At 40.6% G+C, this 17,908-nt stretch overlaps 2 protein-coding genes across 5 annotated transcripts in view; one reads left to right on the top strand and one right to left on the bottom strand.

The window, feature by feature from the left end:
- The window catches only part of LOC138827467 (vacuolar protein sorting-associated protein 45), an 89,957-nt gene extending 76,037 nt beyond the window's left edge, over positions 1–13,920 (bottom strand). Inside the window, exons 1-3 of one of the 2 annotated variants that reach the window (XM_070022982.1) lie at positions 13,750–13,920; positions 3,321–3,772; positions 2,487–2,655 (exon numbers count right to left, since the gene is read on the bottom strand). The gene's annotated coding sequence lies outside the window, so the exon portion shown is untranslated. The remainder of the gene's footprint in view (positions 1–2,486; positions 2,656–3,320; positions 3,773–13,749) is intronic. The other variant, XM_070022983.1, reaches the window with a different exon arrangement.
- A 136-nt stretch (positions 13,921–14,056) lies between these two features.
- The window catches only part of LOC138827466 (OTU domain-containing protein 7B), a 63,529-nt gene continuing 59,677 nt past the window's right edge, over positions 14,057–17,908 (top strand). For 2 of the 3 annotated variants that reach the window (XM_070022972.1, XM_070022973.1), the window contains exon 1: positions 14,058–14,458. The gene's annotated coding sequence lies outside the window, so the exon portion shown is untranslated. Of the gene's footprint in view, positions 14,459–17,908 lie in introns of all 3 variants that reach the window. The other variant, XM_070022976.1, reaches the window with a different exon arrangement.

Here is a 17,908-nt window from a genome sequence, read left to right as displayed (position 1 = left end):
AGCTAGGATTACAGATATGAGCCACAGGCACCTGAAGTGGAAGCCTGTTTTAGAGATAAGGTAATGAGATATTAAATGGCTTATGGTGTCTATGCCCACAAGTCAGTTGTCTGCACTCCCAGTGAGTTCCCAGGTGATATACTGTCATTGGGCTGGGCACTATACCCTGAAGCTATGTGCTCTGAACATGTGATCACCCATGAAGATGGCTCATTTTAAAGTGCCTTCAGCCAGGTCAGCTGCTTCAGCTGTTGAGCAAGAAATTGTATGGTGTTTGTCCCAGGTAATGATTGGAACTAACCCTGCCTTATTTATTACTATTGCTTCCACCATGAGTTTCAGACTCAGGTTGGGAGCAAGGAGAGACAGAGGGGGAAGGGAGGGAAGAGAGGAGAGAAAATTTATTTAGGGATAAGAAATTTTCTGTTTCTAAATGACTCCTGGGTTAGATGTTGTATTTGGCAAGAGAATATCTAAAATAACCACTGTGTATGTAATTTTAGTAAAATTTAAATGTCACATTCACATCTTTTTCTCCCTTTTGCTTCTCTTTAGGAAAGCTACTGGATTTGCCAGCCATAGGCATATTTTAATAAGTCTTATGTGTTCTTCACAAGTATTGTTGATTAATGAATAAACCCATTTCATCATGTCAAAGGTACTGGTGGTGCTGGTGGTTCATGCCTGTCATCTTGGCAACTGGGAGGCCAAGATCTGAATATCTCAGTTGGAAGCCAGCCAGGGCAGGAAAGCCAGTGAACTCTTAATCTCCAATTAACCACCAAAAAGCCAGAATTTGAGCTGTGGTTCAAGTGGTAGAGCACTAGCCTTAAGCAAAAGCAGCTTAGGGACAGTGTTCAGGCCCTGACTTCAAGCTCCATGACTGGTGCATGTGCACACACAAAAGTATTCATTGAGCACTAAAATGTAAGTTCTACTGGAAAGGTGCTTCCTTGTTTTCTCACTATATCTAACCTGGTTTTGCCAGAGTTTGCTGGGACTCCGCCTACTTCACTCCCTGGCACTGGTCCCTTTCACCTCCCACCTGCTTTAACCATTGGACTGAAGCTTACTGAGTTCCTGTTCTCTGACTTCACCTCCTATTTTTGGCTCTAAATTGACCCTTAGACTTGATGAGATGAGAAGATCTTGCTTCTCCAGATTATTACTGAGCCCTGCCACACCTCCCCAAATATAGTTTTGTATTTACCCTCTGGCTTCATTTCCTCCCAGCTTCTATAGATAAATAGTTCACTCAAGTTCTCCCAACCCCTAAGACCCTGCACACACCTGGCATGCCTTCTTCCTCATCTACAATAGGAAAAAAAGAAGCGACATCAAAACCTTCAACAATATAGTATCTGATATAGATCTTGTTTCCTACCAAAGGTATATGACCTCCCAAGGAGAAAAAAATTGAGTCAGTTAAAATAGTTGTTTTGTTTCCAAGAAAGGAATGTAAATGGGTTAATTTATTTGATTTTCTTTTTTAAATTAAGCTGTGCTTCAATCCTTGCTACTAAAGAGGAAGAGATAAGGAAGGGCATAGTTAAGAACTAGCCCAGGTTAGTAAAAAGTTCCTAAGGCTTGGTTTTCAGGGAAGCTGAGCATAGTAATCTGCATCTGTCATCCAAACTGGCAGGAAGTGCAAAATAGGAGGATTGAAGTCCAGGCTCAGACAGGTCAAAGAGCTAGACTCTAACTAAAAATAATCAGTGCAAAAAAAAAAAAAAAAAAAGAACTGGAGCTGTGTCTCAGTGATAAAGTGCCTGCCTAGCAAGCACAAAGTACTGTTCTAGTACTGGAGCAACAACAATAAATTAACAGAAAATCTTTGAAAGTATGAACTTAAAAGAACATATTGCTTTTGTCTTAGTAGAAGTCTAGCTAAAAGAAGTTGGAGAAGACTGAAGTCAAGCAGAAGAAGAGATGGAAGGAGCTTCCCTAACAGAGATTGGAGTAGAGCCAGAAAAAGCCCATTAGAGATGAAGAGCCACAATCTTTTTTGGGAACTAAGAAATCAACAGGTGCTAATAACTTAGTTACACCAAACATTTGGGAGGCATATGTAATTTTATACACAGATATGATAAAGGGCCATCTGACTTGAGAGAAAAATTTCAAGGTAAATTGGTAACTTTAAATAAATATCTTAAGTTTTAATAGGCTTAAATTTTTATTATAAAAGTGATGTACAAAGGGATTATAGTTATATACATCAGGGAAAGAGTACATTTCTTTTTTGACAATGTCACCCCTTCTTTAATAGGCTTTCACTAAATAATAAAAATATCTTCTTAAATATATAATTCTCTAGTCTGAAGCACTTACCTTTAACTTTTTAAGTTTTTAAGTTAAAGGCTTACCTTTAACTTTTGTAGGTCCTGGGACAAGAATAGAGGCCCACACCTCATGTGCCTAAATAGGTAAAAATTATACACAAAGCTAGTAAGTTTTGTTAAATAAAAAATGTTGCATTTTCTTACCTGGACAAATATATCTTCACAGCTTGGAATGCTGTGATGTCCCTGGTGATGGGCTCAGCTATTTGGGGTGGAAACTTCAGATTCCTGGGTACTCATAGGGTGGTCTTAGTTCCCAAATGTGTATGTCTCCTGATTCTATAGATTCCTCATCTAATGGGTAAGGATGTACCTAGAGGAAGGTCAGAATGAGATAGTTTCAAGTTCTTGACTATGGGCAGAGAGACTACTTACACCACAGAGGTGATACTGATTCATCATCTGGAAATTATCTTTTATTCCTAACTCTACTACTAAATCCCTGTCATTGTATTTTTTCCTTGTCTATTATTTTCCCTCAGACCACAGGGAGGCTATCTATTGTTCTGCTCAGATACTAGTTTTATTAAATAGGACACTATGGTGATGATGTCTTCCATTATTTCTCTCTGATTCCAATTCCCTGTACTAATTATCTGGAATCTCTCTTAATAGCAAAACTTACCCTTGGGAGGCCTGTCAGGGAAGAAAAAAATGTGGGTGGCAATAAGTCTAGGGAAGAGACTCATGTTTTCACTAAGGAAAAGGCTACCAGAATACCACTGTTTAAAGGGTTCTACCCAATTCCACAACTTGGGTAAAGGGCAGCTGCCCCAAGAATCAGTTCTACTGTGAAGGAGAAACATTATTTGCTGACCAGAGCTAGAAAGGAATAGAAAACATACAATGGCCCAGGCCTCTGAATGAAAGGAAAATGGAACATGGATGTCAACATCATCACCATGCAAGTATTTTCTGTTCATAAGGTAGGAAATGGCTGTCACATGGAGTAAAGTGAGTGAAAAGTAAAGTACTCACCTCTTATCAATTTATAACCCATTTTTTGCGATTCAAGTGTAATTGCCTTAAGTTTATTCATTCCCGTGTGCAGATTCTGAAGGTGAGGGTGAACCTTGTGCCTTCTCTGGTTACTAGCTAGCTCAATGGATGGGTGGTTTTATTGTTGCTAATATGCTGCTGCTAGTTGTACTACATTGCACTAAGATGCAAATCATCTACTTAATTTTCACCAGAAAATACATCTCATATTTTATCTTTGCTGAAGATTTGAGGACAATGGTGAGGTCCCATATTGTCATATTACTTGGGCCTTTCTCTTCCTTTAAAGACTCCTTATTTTTCTGTGGGGTTCTTTTTCTTATGATTCAATCTTCAACTTATTTCCAAGGATTCTTTAACATATCTCTCAGTTCCCATTCTGAGTCTCAGAAGTAGAGGCTTGTAGAGACCATCTTTCCTTTTCTCCAGTTCTGTTGGAGGAAGAAGGCAGTGTGACAATTAAAGAATTGTTTCTCTGCTATATGAATTATGTCACCTCCCTTAAGGGTCAGTAACTATTGTTATTTTTGGTTTAAAATAACACTGTTTTCCAGTTACACAATGATCCCAACCAAAACAATGCAGCAGCTCTCCAAATAGTTTTAGTCTTTCAGGGATGGGTAATGCTATTTAATGATGATAATGAAGATAATGATGTTATTATTGGTGGTAGCTACATTTCCCTTTGAATACAACTAAAGGTTTTTAAATAGGGAGATTATATGACCTGATCTTTGCTTACAACATGGCATGAAATATAGATGGCAAAGGTTAAAGGCAAGAGACCAGTTATAGAGTACCTTGATAAAGGTTTAAATCACAAGTAATGAGGTAGGAGTGTGTCAGGAAGTATTGAGAGAAAGGAATTGATAAAATGATCCAATACACAGGTATTGACAATGGGTTCAGACATTTAAAAAAATCTAACATTTAAGCAGGGCCACTGGTACAAACTATGTTATCTCATTGTAGATATGTCTGTAACTAGCGTCCCAACATTCCACAGGAATAGGCCAGAGCAAAGAAGTGGGTTGTGCATCATTTAACAGTAGCTTCAGCTACTCTCAACACTTTCTTGCTGAGTGTTAGAAGCTGTTTATGGCATAAGGCTCTGCAGATACTATTAATACAGGGAAAGAGGGGAGGAAGAAACCAAAGATCAAATGGAATGTCTCATGGGAAGCAGGAAATAAAAAACAATACACTGTGTGGCAGCAAGAGTAGCACTTACATCTCCTTTCAGGAGTGAATACCAACAGTCCTTTGACTACACTGTCCTAACCACCCATAGCACCTTCCATCTATTTATAAAATTATGTTTATTAACTTGAAGTAGTTATGCAGAGGAGTTATCATTCAACAAATCAGTTTAGAAGTACATCTCATCTTGCTCCATGTCACCCCTTTCATCATTCTAAGGTGTAGCCCTCCTGATTCTCCTGAACACACAATCCTCCTGCCTCATCCCCTTGGTGATTAGAGGTATGCAGAAACACAGTCAACTTTCCATCTTTTTTTTTCTAGATAAGATAAAGAACAAGTGTCAAGCAGAGAAGGATTTGGACTTCTTTAAGGGCACTGGCTGCATCTTTTGCATGTCTTGTGCTGGTGGGAATTTAAAATATCAGCAGAATTTACATGATATATTAACTCCCATTTTTCTGAGCTCTTGTTCCTGCAGAAGGTCTCTATAAGGAGGCAGACAGCATGGTGTTTGATTCAGCATCACTTACTAGTAAATACTGGAGCTACCACTTGAGTGTGATCTGTGCCGAAGGGAAAAAGAAGGACACTACTTGAGGGCACTTAACCTATTTAAAAAGTGTTTCAAGGCTAGTACACCGTTAGCACACAGGGCCTCCTATTCTTATTCAGTCTTTCAGTTTTGTCTTACTCGTCCTCTCTCTTCCATAGTCGTTCATTTCTTTTTAAATTGCCCTCTGTTTTTATGCTTTTCCCTGGGTGATCTTAGAGAACTTATCCATGGATCCTCTAAGTACTTGGTCTTATTCTCTTAATTTTAATTTTCTCTGACCTCAGGATTTTATTTCTTTGTTGTTGTTGTTTTTGTTTGTTTTGTTTTGTGGGTCATGGGGCTTGAACTATGGAGCTGGGCCCTGTCCCTCAGCTCTTCAGCTCAAGGCTAACATTCTACCACTTGAGCCACAGAGCCACTTAGGATTTTATCTCTGTATATAAAAGCAAAGTTACCTAAATAGTAGTCACAATTTTCAAGTCTAGATTTTATTTTCCCAGGTAAAAAAACAGCTTTCATTTGCTTCTCTGAGTTGTTGCAGTTGTCTGCAGGCTTGTCCACAGACCATAAGCAACATGGGAACAGCCACATAATGGTTCAGTTCAGCAATCTGGAAGGCAACAGTGGACAGCACATGACTGAGACATTCATGTGCTGCAGGGAAAGGAGCATGCATGTATAATTTAGGAAGATACTCTTAGTGTGTAGTAACTATAGAGGTTAATAGAGACCATTGGTTAAATAAAAAATGGGGAGTTCACAGTAGGGCTCAAATGAATGCCCTGAAATAATAATCAGAGCTTCATGTAGTCTTACATCTTCTATTCTTTGAATGTGCGGTCAGTTTCTAGTAGCCTAAATTTGGCCTGCGTCCCAGTGCTGCTAGTCAGGGGGAAGAGTGACTTAGTCATTACATTCCTGGGTTTCCCCTCTTTGCCCTGGTCATTGTGTTGGCAGACTTAATTATTTGTCTCCTTCAAGCCTGAGGGTGTGTCACATGTAAGGTGGAGATGAAGCTGACCCACCTGGCTGGCATTCCAATTAGGTCAGATAGAATTTGCTCTCCTCGCTGTCTTAAGGAATGGGCTCTTTACCTGCCAGTTAGTCTCTTGTGATCTTACAAGCCTGTTCGTATATCCTCAGGGGATTTGTCAAGACTAGAATAGGAACACACCCAGTCTTGCCAAGAGCTCTTTAGTTAATGTCCTAACTCAGCTCTCCCTGGGACTGGTACTTGTAATAATTGTGAGCTGATAAGTCCTATTTATAATAAGGTACACCAGTGATCTGGAGTGCTCCTAAGGCCTGAAGACAAAGATTTTCTTCTTAAGAGTTCCCCTAATGCTTAATCCTAGGAAGCCTTAGAAAGTACAGGAAGGTAATTTAGTGTCACAGAACCTTTCTGTCTTCTGAAATATTTGTTATTCCTCTGTTTTTCATTAATTATGTAGTAGTTGACTATGAACAAATAATCATGAAAGTAAGTTCAGGCAATCAATCATTAAGTTCCAGTTAATTGGTAAGACCTTATAGTTTAGAACTTTACGTAAAACTTTATAAAGGGAAGTGATACAGATTGGGCCTTGAACTCTACCTAAGGAGGCAACAGATGGGAAAATGTTGAGAAACAGGGCATGCTCAGGTCAGCTCCAACTGTCTCTTACTATCTCTCTTCCCAACTTCTTGTTCAGTTCCCTTATGTCGGGAAATCATCAGTGGTGGGAATATTCGCATTGTGGACAAGTAAATGCTATAAATCAGGGCTTTTTCCTCCCTGGAGAGCTAGTTGTTAATATTTACTAGCACACTATTGGTGGTAAAGAAAGTAGAATTCAAATGTAAAGGTGAAAATTACAAGTTACTCTATTCTGGAGTTAGGACCAGATTGGGGTTAGGGTGCATAGGATCTTGCAAGGTAAGTTATGGATTTTTTTTTTTTATTATTGTGAAAATACCGTACAGGGGTTACAAATACATTGGCAAGATAGTGAGTACATTTCTTATCAAGCATTGTTGCCTCCTCCTTTGTTTCCCCAAACTATCCCTTTGGAATTTTTATTGTATCCTGTAGAAACTAAGGAGTTGGGGTTGATGACATTTTATTAGTTGAGATGCTTTTGGTTATATAAGTAACAGAAATTTAATTCAAAATGGCTTAAGTGCTAAGAAAGATAGTACTTATAAAAAGAATTTAAAGTATGCCTACCATAGTATTTATTTATTTAGTCATTCCTTAAAGACTCAGATTTTCTTTATTTTTTAAACTGTGCTATCCTTAGTATATTAGCTAGTCTTCTAACCAGCACATTAGTCCAAAATTCAATGAATTTCAACAACAGAAGAAAAAAAAGTTATTCTTTTTTTTTTTTTTTTTTTTGGTCATGGGCTTGAACTCAGGGCCTGAGTACTTTCCCTGAGCACTTTTGCTCTACCACTTTGAGCCACAGCACCACTTTGTTTTCTGGTGGTTAATTGGAGATAAGAGTCTTAAGGACTTTCCTGTCCAGGTTGACTTCGAACTGCAATCCCCAGATCTCACTCTCCCGAGTAACTAGGATTACGTGTGAGCCACTAGAGCTCAGCTCTTTATTTATTTTTGTCCTCTTGTAAGAACAAAGAAGTCATTTCCAAAAAGCCTTCAGCAGATTTTCTTACATCAGAACTTCATCACCTGTTTAAACCAAGCACTGGCAGGGGACTAGAACCTCACCCATAATTGTTTCACCACTCTCTCTCCTACTTGGTCTTCCTGCTCCCAATCTCCTTTAACGTTTAGATGGCTTTGTATGCAAGAAGGAAGAAGAGAGGTGAACTTTTTTTTTTTTTTTTTTTTTGGTGCTGGTATTAGGGCTTGAACTCAGGACCTGGGCTTTCCTAGGTCCTGTCAGCCCTTTTTTGCTCAAGGCTAGTGCTCTGCCAATTGAGTCACAGCTTTACCTCTGGCTTTTTGATGGTTAATTAGAGATAGGAGTCTCACAGACTTTACTGCCCAGGCTGGCTTCAAACCACAATCCGCAGATCTCAGTCTTTTGAGAAGCTAGGATTTTAGCTGTGAGTCACAAATGCCTGACTAATTGTGAAATTTTTATTTTTATTTTTTGTCGGTCATGGGGCTTGAACTCTGGGCCTGGGCGCTGTCCCTCAGCTCTTCTGCTCAAGGCTAGCGCTCTTCTACTTGAGCCACAGTGCCACTTCCATTTTTTTTCTGGTAGTTTATTGGAGATAAGAGTCTCATGGACTTTTCTGCTGGGGCTGGCTTTGAACCATGATCCTCAGATCTTAGCCTCCTGAGTAGCTAGGATTACAGGCGTGAGCCACCGGCGCCTGGCTTGAACATTTTTTAAAAAATAACTAATATGCTCTAGCTTTGGAAAAGAGAGAAGTGATCAATGGTAAAATTCAGGAAGCTTGATCTAACAATGGCATACAAGCAGACAGAGAACAGAGAAACCCAGTCAGCTCTTTTTCTTTTCTTTTTTCTTTTTTGGACAGGGTCTCATTATGTAACTCAAGCTGGCTTCAGACTTACTCTGAATCCTCCCATCTCTGCCTCCCTAGTGTTGGGATTATAAGCAAACACCACCATACCCAGCTCGAGTTGCCCAGTTGTATTTTTAATTTTTTTAATTTTTTTTTTTAATCATTCATGGGGGCTGAACTCTGGGCCTGGGCACTGTCCCTAGGCCTGTCCCTCAGCTCTTCAGCTCAAGGCTAGCGACCTAGCACTTGAGCCACAGTGCCACTTCCAGCTTTTTCTGCTTATGTGGTGCTGAGGAATCGAACCCAGGGCCTCATGCATGTGAGGTAAGCACTCTACCACTGAGCCACCTTCCCAGCCCCCCAGTTGTATTTTTACAAGACTATGAATGTAAAATGATAAGCTACTAAAGCAATGGTTATCAGATTCTAGTTGTCTATCAATTTATTCACGCATTCACTAGTGAATGAACGAGTTTCATAGGTCAACTACTATGCTGGTGTATATATATATATATATATATAAACTCTCTCTATATATAAAATAGTGAATTTACCTCTTGGAGCTTTCAGACTCCAGTGGGTAAAGCAAATATCAATCAGATGATCCACAAATAATTATAAATTTACAGCTTGTTTAGGTGTTAACAAACCCTTGGATATCTTTTTTATTTTTGAGTTGAAGTAAAATTTACATATAGCAATTTTAAGTATATAACTTGACACATACGTGTAACAGCCACTCATCAAGAGTCACATTTCCACCAGGCGCTAGTGGCTCACGCCTGTAATCCTAGCAACTCAGGAGCCTGAGATCTGAGGATCACGGTTCAAAGCCAGCCTGGGCAGGAAACTTTGCGAGACTCTTAACTCCAATAAAATACCAGAAAACCAGAAGTGGCATTATGGCTCAAGTGGTAGAGCGTTAGCCTTGAGCTGAAGAACTGAGGGACAGCACCCAGGCCCAGAGTTCAAGCCCCATGACTTACAAAAATAAAAATAATTAACATTTCCATCACCTCAGAAAGTTCCCTTGTATTCCTTTCTGTTCTGCACTTCTCCCCCAATAGATAACCAGGACTAATTTATATGTACAAGATTGTTTTGCCTGTTCATGAGCTTGAATTTTATATAAATAGTTAGTTTTGCCCCACAAATCACTTTGTTGTTGCTGTTGTTGTTTTTGCAGCGCTAAAGATCAAACTCAGGGCTCCACACATATTAGACAAGTCCTCTACAACTGAGCTCTTCCACCAATAAATATGCTATAGCTTTGGAAAACAGAAGAGATAAATGAAAATATAGAATCAATGAATGATTTTGAGATTCATCTATATTGTTGTTTAAAAGTAGTTCATTTAGGGGATTAGCCCAGCAGAAGGGCGCCTGCCCGGCGCGCGCAAGGCCCTGGGTTCGGTCCTCAGTCCTGGGGAAAAAAAAAAAAAGTTCATTTAAAGCCAGGAGCCAGTGGCTCACACCTGTATCCTAGTTACTCAGGAGGCTAACATCTGAGGATCATGGTTTGAAGCCAGCCCGGGCAGGAAAGTCGGTGAGGCCCTTATCTCTAATAAACTACTCAGAAATAGCCAGACATGGTGCTGTGGCTCAGGTGGCTCAGGCATTAACCTTGAGCACAAAGAAGCTCAGAGACAGTATTCAGCCCTGAGTTCAAGTCCCAGGACCAGCAAATAAATAAATAAATTAATTAATAATAAATAAATAAATAATTCGTGAAAAATTACAAGGACAATATAGTTGTTTGTTTTTTCTGTTTGTGATCATATGAGCTATTTTCAGTTTGGGGCTATTATGAATAAAGCTGTTATAACATTTATATGTAAATTTCTTGTGAATATATATTTCCTCCCTCCCCCCTCCCTCCCTTCCTTCCTTTCTTCCTTTTTGCAGTACTAGGATTGAACCCAGGGTTGTAAGTATGCTAGGCAAGGACTTTATCACTTGATCCATGCCACTAGCTCTTAGCATATATTTTCATTTCTAGGAATATGTTTAACTTTAAAAGAACCTTTGGAGGCTGAGCATTGGTGGCTCATATCTGTAATCCTAGCTACTCAGGAGGCTGAGCTCTGAGGATCCAGGTTCAAAGCCAGCCCCGGCAGGAAAGGCCCTCTGAGACTCTTATCTCCAATCATCCACCAGAAAACCAGAAGTGGCGCTGTGGCTCAAGTGGTAGAGTGCTAGCCTTGAGCTGAAGAGCTGAAGGACAGTGCCCAGGTCCAGAGTTCAAGCCCCATAACTGACCAAAAACAAAACAAAACAAAAAAACCCAAAGAAAGAAAAAAAAAAAAGACCCTTGGGATGTATGTGTGTATATATAATATATAATATATATGTATAATACATATATATTCATGATCTTCAGTCCTAAGAATTCTGATGTGAGGTTCCTAGGGATGCATTGTACATAGTTTTAGGAACCACCTCCCACCCCCCACTCCCTGTACCCGTTGGTTTAAATTATAGTGGTGGTGGTGGAAAGGAAGTTATTTTAGTTTGATTTTCTTTTCTACCGCAAAAGCATACAAATGTAAATAATTTTCCTCCTTCCTGGTTAACTGCAAAATAGCTTTCTCTGAACATTTTCCCCTCCTCTATCCATTAGCCTCTATATTAAGATTCTCCTTTAAGTTTCTCTGGAAATACAAAGCGCTGGTTTTTCTGCTTGTGTTTAAGTGAAGTAAAAGCTCTGGGAGTTCATAGAAAAGCCCTTAGGATTGCTAAAATGGGTAAACAAAAACAGGTCATTAGGTTGGAAAATAATTCTGAATCAAATAGCAGTTGAGGGTGTATGGCCTATGTACACTAGTAAAGATATTTCTGCTGCTTCTCTTTTCTTTCCTTACTGTTTTACCTGGCAGCAAGAAACAATCAACTGTGTTCAGATTGCTGTAACCACCTATACCAGACAGATGTTTCTGAGCATCTAACCTAGTGACAACCCAAATGTCTGCACATCACAAGAGTAGGGGCAGAAAAACCAACATATGGGAATGGGAAAGGAGTAACTTAATGGATCTGGTGCTGGGTGAGCTGGAACTAGAACCCAGGTGGCCTGGCCTCTAGCCCAGCTGACCACACAGCTACCCACACAGGCTGAGCTGACCAAAGACAAGCAGCTCATTGAGCAATTACACAAATAACAATGAGTGATAGATGGTCAGTGTAAGAAACAGGCACAAAGCAACTGCAACCCTATCACTTCCTGGTCCCTAAATTTCCAAGCAGGCCTATAATGTGTGGTCACTTAAATGACTTTGACCAGCAACTTGGCCCAGATCTTGAATCTGGAAACTCTTTGTGGTCATTGCCAAAAGAAGTCTGCCTGGTACTGAGGATGGAAGGTGCTTTTTAACCCCATACTAATGCAATAGTCTGTGGTAGTGTGTTAAGACTAGAAAGACAATTAACTGATGAGTATAACTTATTGTGGGAGGGCCTTGGTGAGGAGAGCTTCCACATTTTTTTGTTTTTTTAAAATTTATTATTAAGCAATTGTACAAAGAGGTTACAATAAGTCAGGTTATGAGTACCATGTATCTTGATCTATGTTACCCCTTATATTGTTCTCCCCCATTTTCCCTCCACACATCTCTACTCTCAAGTTATGTACTTAGTTCAATTTTTACATACTGTACATTTGATATAATGACTGCATTTGCTCACTCTTCCACTCTCCATTTGTGTGCCTTCAGTTGTTCCTCCCCCAAACATGTTTCCACTTCCTGGTAATCATTCTGATAAATAATTCATTAGTTGTCCATAGTCCTCCCCTAAGTATACCATCCTTTAGTCAGTTTGTGTGTATATGCATAAAACCCTGTATATATTATCACATAGGTTTGTATTTTAGATCTAGCTTTCACGTATGAGAGAAAACATGTACCATTTGTCTCTTTGAGCCTGACTTATTTCACTTAACATCATTTTTTCTAGGTCCATCCATTTCCCTGGAAATGACATTATATTCTTTCAAACAGATGAGTAAAATTTCATTGTATATATGTACCACATTTTCTTGATCCACTCATTTGTTGTAGGGCATCTGGGCTGTTTTTATAATTAATCTATCATGAATAGTACAGCAATGAACATGGATGTGCAAGTGTCTTTACTGTATCCTGATTTGAAATATTCGGGGTAGATGCCCAAAAGGGGTATTGCTGGATCAATTGCCAAACTGCCTCCAGATTTTTGAGGCTCTTTATCTCTGGATCTGTCTTCCCATCTCACCTTCAGCTAGCAAGGGGTGGGTATGATCTATGAAGTTCAGTTTGAATCATCCTACTCTTCAAGTTTGCCAGTGAACAGGGGTCAAAAATTGTGCCTAAATGGTTGAAGCTCAAATGGTCTGTTAACCTGTATTGTAGGACACTGGTATGGACACTCCCTATACAAGGGACTCTGACCGGCTCAAATGAGGTATGTATGTATAGCTTTAGGCCCAGCCCCAAATGTTCAACTCTAAACCCAAGAGCATCCCCATGAGATATAGCTGTCTAGAAGTTTCCTATTTCAAGTATCAGTTTCCTAATTTGAGCTTGGTAAGTTTAAATAGCTGTACTCCATCTCTCGCCTTCAGAAACCAAGAGCTTCAGGAAGTAGTTAGCAAAAATAAATTGACTGTAATATTTGTTTTTGTGTAGTCCTAATGATCATAAGCAACACTATTTTGAATATACAGACCAGAGGTAGAATGTTAGGAATTTGAATTAGAATGTAGCGTTTTTTTTATTGAAGAATAAGAGAGGCTAGCTCTATTTTGTATTTGTCATAGGTACTTGCTACAGTGGTTCGTATTTGATAAAGTTCTTATTCTAATATTCACTTAACAAGTTTGGTAAGTTTATAAATGTTAAAGATGTCGCCCCAAAATCATGAAGTATAGTGCCCTGCACATAGTAGGAGCTCAATAAATATTTGAATTACTTTACAGCTGAATTGCTATAAAAAGGCATTGCACACAAAAGTGGCCCATGTTTCCTGATCGTGCTAACAGTCTAAGGCTGATGGGTCAATGGGGAGGCCTTGTTATGCAGGTGTTAAGTGTTTACAGAGAAGGGTACGAACACTTTACAGAGTGACAGGTCAGGGTGGAGACTGCTTGGGAAGCAGCCGGAAAGACGGGAGATTAACTAGAATTTTCATTCCTCTCACCTTTCCAGAACTTGCCCACCGCTTTCTGTTTCTTGCCGAAGGGCAGGAGTCGACGGATTCGACCTCAGGAGTTAAGAGTTCACCCCGACCCTTCCAGCCCAGGTGGAAGCTCGCGGGCGGCGCCGGGGCTTCGGGGACGCAGGCCAAAGAAGCCCTGGGTCACGCACGGGGCAAGCGCCGCAGCCGCCCGCCAGGGAGCGGCGCTGAAGGCGGGGCTGCTGTTGGGCGGGGCGGGGCGGGGCGGGGCAGGACAGGCGGGAGGAGGGAAGAGGGAGGAGGGCGGGAGGGAGAGTGGAGGCCCGGGGGCGGCTTGGGTGTCACCACCAACCCGCTCCGGCCGGAAACTGGCGCTTGTTTCCGGCCGGACGGCTGAAAGCCAGCGATCCTGAACCAGCCGCCGGAGTCGGAGTGGGCGACCGGGTTCCGTGGAGCAGGCAAAAAGACAAAAAAAAAAAAAAAAAAAAAAAAAAAAGAGAGAGAGAGAGAGAAAAGATCCACGGGGAGGCCAGTCCCGATCAGTCCCGCCTAGCTCCGGCTCAGATCCTGTGTGGAGCGCCTGCCGCGGTCTCAGTGTCCGCCACCACCTCCACCTCCATCGTCGTCGGGGGAGGGGCCGGCCGGACCCCTGGGTCACTGCCGCGGAATGAGGAGAGGCGGCCGGGCCCCGCTCTCCGCCCTGGCCTAGGGCCTGGCCCCGAGAGTCGCGAGGGTAACGGAGCCCCCAGCCCTGACACCCTCCCCGGTCTGCTCCCGCCCCTCCCACCTCTGCAGAGTCGCAGGCTCTGCCCCTCTGATCTCCGCTGACCCCCCTTTCTCTGTTCTGATATTCCACCTGAAGCCACCTCCCCTCAGCACCCCTGGTCGCCTGACTGCCCCTTGCTTTATCCTCACCTTCTCTCCCCCCTCCCCCGTCTTCCACCTGCACCCCGCGCTCCTAGCCCCGGGCTTTCCTGGACTCCTTGAGCTGCGCTGGGCTGTTTGGACGGTCCTTTCTCGTCAGCGTAGACTTTTGGGGGAGGGACAGAAGAGTTGTAGAATGGTTAAGATGCAGGATCCAGTCCCCATAGTAGGATAAAGTTCATTTTAAAGTGTAAAGGTAAAAATGAAAAGAAGACAAACTTGTTCCTTATCGATAGCCCAACTGAGGTGCGTCCAAAGTAATGGAGGAAAGGAGCGGAAAAAGATGTGAGTGTGTGTGTGTGTGTGTGTGTGTGTGTGTGTGTGTGTGAGAGAGAGAGAGAGAGAGAGAGAGAGAGAGAGAGAGAGAGAGAGAGAGAGAGAGAGAGAGAGAGAGAGAGAGAGGAGAGAGAGAGAGAGAGCGCTCCTCGGATAGGCTTATGAACTTTAGAAAACAGAAAAGTTGCCATAGCCGATGGAAACTTTAGAAGCTGATGATGAGTAAGCCGGGGGCTGCGTGATCTCACTCTTCTCATAATTACTAGGTTAACGGTGTAGCTTCGGTCGGGATGGAGTGGGATTTGTTTACTGGGCCGGCGTATTTTTAGCTTGTCGGCTCACAAGGACCAGCTCCGAGCCATCCCCCCCCCCCCCCCCCCCCGCCTTGGTCGTGTGGCTGTCTACCCTAGGTGGCTTCTCAGGAAGCAATATGGGTGTAAAAATTGGAAAGTTGAAAGAAGCTGACTGGTGGCATTTTATGTAAGATGTTCCCCCCTAACTTTTTAGTCAGTTTTCTTTTCATGAATTAGCCAGACTTCTTTTCTTTCTTTAAAAAGAATAAGTACTACATAAAATGCTTTATTTAGAAAACCGGAGGCTGGTAATTTTTCAGTCTTTGGCTTCTGTATATTTAGGAGCCCTTTGAGGAGGCTGGTTTCTCTTTGTTTTTCTGAACCTGTGTCAAAAGTGGAAAAGCAAAGTGTAGAGAGAGAAGAGGTGGTGGTGTTAAGAATAGACCCTGCTCTTTTAAATAATTTCTAAGTGTTTTAAAAAACGTTTTCTGAATTATATAACTTCTAAAAATATGTAGAAAATTTCCTTCTGAGTAAATGAGATTACATTCCTGATGAGGTGGAGAAATCTGCTGGGACTTAGGCTGAGTGGCCCTGGAGACTCTTGTTCAATGTTTGTGGTACATAATTTGCAAACAATGAAGAATTATGTTCGTTGGCCATATTGTTTCTCAAGCAGGTCTTTTAAAGTCTAGTAAATCAGTCTGCTGTGCTAGTCTATTGATATTTTGGAGGCTAAACAGAACTGTAAAATAACTGAAATGGATGTTGCTCCTGTGCAGGCTGAATAGCAGTCTGTTCTAGTTTCCACTAGTGAACTGGCATGCCTCAGAGCAATCCCCACCCCCTACTAAGTGGCCAGTTACTATGTACTTAGAGATTGCAAATGAACACAAATATTAGCTCATGCTGGGAATAATTGAGAAGATAAATATGCTGAAAACATATATTCCAAAAACAAAATAGATTTTTTTTCAATTTCCCCTCTCATTTTGGTTTATCAGCACCTTTCTGCCAATAATTATCCATTAACATGAATAATTTAGAATTGAACAGATATCTGCTTTGGGTATTATCCATTCAAGCAGGAAGGGAAATGGGAAATAGTTTACAAACTAAAACTAATATTTTTGGTTGTTGTTGCTTGGTTTGACTTGTCCTTTCATTCAGTGCCAAAGACTCTCACAGGAAACAAACAACAAAAAAGATGTCTGATGTCATATGTAAGCAGGATGATCAGTAATGAATACTAATTGTTAGTTGGACATTGCGAGTGATATATTACCAACTTAAGTATTCCTGAAGTAGTACATTAATTGCTTAATTTCTTTTTTTCTCCCTCTTTCCCCCCTCCCCTGAAGTCCTTTATTCAGGAAAGTTTTAATTTGGAGACTAAAATTTGATTTTAAAAAATCACACATACCCACATAGAGTCTTTACTATCTATAGTTGTTTTAATCAGTATAAGTTGTTTAGTGCCAATAGCACTTAGGCTATATGGGTAAATTCTATTTATATCTATATCTAGCAAGTTCCCTTTGTGGAGCTGCATATATTCCACAGGATGGGGATTAAAGGGTTTGAGGAAACCTAGGAATAAGGGGAGACCAGCCCTGTAGCCCACTGCCTCACAGTTCTCAGAAGGCTTTGTTTGGAATTTTGATTCATTCTATGTAACCAGAGTTATGATAGAAAAATTCAACATTAAATATAAGATCTCACATAAATGACACTGAGCACCACTTGTTGAAGTTTTGGAACTTCTGGATAGCACAAGTGTGCTAAACATGCTGGCAGAACCATCATAGTGTTTTATGTGTGTATATGTGTGTGAATGTGTGTGTGTGTGTGTGTGTGTGTGTGTGTGTACATGCACATTTCTGTTAGAGTTACCCCGCTTCTTACCTCAAACATTTATCTCACCAAAGGGAAAATCCTCAAACAATGCTTTGAAATGTGACCTCAGCAGTAGCTTTCCTGTGGAACTTAAGATCTGTGAAATATTAGAATGGAACCTTCTGAATTGCTCCTGATAAGTTCAGATAATTAATATGTTGTGTAACTGAAAGGTAGAGGCAGGACAGTTCTGTCAATTTTTTTTAATATGAAAGGCCTTTTTTGGTAAAAAACAAAAAACAAAAAACAAAAAAAAACCTTTATGCTGAATAATGATTGAGCATTCCTGTAGACAAAGAAATCTCTTAAGTTTTAGTGACAAGTTGGAAGATATGAAAGATGTAAAACAGGTGCCCTTTTCCTTGGAACAGGACATAAAGTCACGTGTAAATGGGGAGTCAGACTATTGGAAGCTTTAACTTGTAGGAAACAATGTCTAAATAAAACCAAACTTTGTGTGCTGTATGATCTGAGAGATCTTGAAATAACAATCATTGAGATATAGTAGAGGAGTTTTCTGAGTCAGTAAATTTTGAAATGGACTTGGGCAGTTATGGTTTAATCAGAAAGTAATATGGGCTATGGAATTAGATTGACCTTGGTCCTTTATAATTTATAACTATGGACAAGTTATTTCTCAATCAGCTCTAAAATTAGTATGAACATTCAAGAAAATGAAATGTTTTTCTGGGTTAGGAATAAAAAGAAAAGCTCTTTTAGAATATACAGTGTGCAATGATGGTATGAATGACTAAGTTGTGTGTGTGTGTGTGTGTGTGTGTGTGTGTGTGTAA

This window comes from Dipodomys merriami, unplaced genomic scaffold (assembly GCF_024711535.1).
Source record: "Dipodomys merriami isolate MVZ:Mamm:240054 unplaced genomic scaffold, mDipMer1.0.p SCAF_156, whole genome shotgun sequence".
Taxonomy (NCBI): domain Eukaryota; kingdom Metazoa; phylum Chordata; class Mammalia; order Rodentia; family Heteromyidae; genus Dipodomys; species Dipodomys merriami.
This window is presented reverse-complemented; position numbering and strand designations above follow the sequence as displayed.